Here is a 1,517-nt window from a genome sequence, read left to right on the forward strand (position 1 = left end):
AAGGTCTTCTGAGTCAATCGTAAAACCTAACATTTGCTTATTTCTTTTCTTCCTACCTTGTTTGAAAACAGGATTTAAAATGGAGTGCCAATGTTAAGAGCTCCTCCAGGGAAGGTTACAGATGGGGCAAATAGGATGGACATGTGAAGAGTAGGAAAGGCTGTTATCAGAAAGCTGAGAATATTACCCTTGGCTGGGGCATACTGGTAGCTGATGAAATTTCAGCGTGTTGTAGGTGTTGGCAGCTCATATGAGTTACTCTGCTCAACAGAGTAACTGAGGCAAAGACTGGATTCGTGTCCTCAAAAACATAATAAGTGAATGTCTCTATCTTTTTCTGTAGGGAGAGTTTATCACTGTCACCTTTCTCCCCTCTATCGTTGTTGAGCTAGTCAAGGTTTGAAAGGAAGGAAAGAGAGAGCTGGATTAATTTCTGGAACAGGGAGCACAGAGACTCATTCCTTCCCAAGATGCACACATACACACCCCAGCTCCAAGACTCATGGGGAGACAGATTCCCTTTGACCCAATTCTGACTAAAGAGCTTCTGCAAAGACTTCTTGGGCAGAGCATCAGATGCCAGGGACACAAAAGCTCCATGATAAGGATGGCAGACCTGGCAGACAAGTTTAGCTGCCATTCCAGCACTGTACTGGCTTCCCCAGGCTTCTTAACTTGTCATATGAGACAATTAAATCCCTTACTTGCTTTAAAAAAAGGAGCAAAACCCATCCCTTCCCACGATGCCCCTCCACTTCCACCAACACACCAAGCCCTCACCTCACACGTGGCATAGGAAGAACCATTTGAATTTACAGAAAGTCAAAATCCCGGGAAGATACTTTAAAATAAATGTGATTTTTATGTTTAGTCTTTAATATGGTAGTTGTATATTTATTTAACATTTGTGGTATTTTGTCCTATTCTTGATTGAAATTTTATATCTCTACTCAAGCCTAGAACAGGTGTTGCTAAGCAATTTAACAATGTAAATAAGTAACACAGTGGGGTTCAGAATCAGTGGGAAGTAGTGTGTTCAAACTTTTTAGAGAAACACACTGTATTTAAGTATATTATCTCATTATTGTTTACATGCAAATGTGTGCTGTTTGTAAATGATTCACATTTCTTCATTAAGGAAGGACCTCTTCTTTACCATTCTTGTAGCAATTTTTGTGACAAAGAAATCCCCATTTCTTTAAAATTATCTACTATTGATGATAGCTAAAGTTTCTTGAGTACTTGCTATGCACCAGGCATTTTCCTAAGCAAGGAACACTTTCTACAAGCTATTGCATTTCATCTTTACAGTAGTTCTATGAGGTAGGTACAACTATTATTCTCCTCTTAAACTAAGGAACCTGAGACTTAGCAAGGTTAAGTAACTTGCCCAAGGACATCTAGTAAAGGGGAGAGTCCAGTTCGGTCTGACCCAAAAGCCCATGTGCTAATAATTTTGTACTTATCAGAATGATCTTTCAATAGCTCCAAACTAGTAGGTGCAAATCTTTCCTTAT

This window comes from Balaenoptera borealis (assembly GCF_965194805.1).
Source record: "Balaenoptera borealis genome assembly, chromosome: 5".
Lineage (NCBI taxonomy): Eukaryota > Metazoa > Chordata > Mammalia > Artiodactyla > Balaenopteridae > Balaenoptera > Balaenoptera borealis.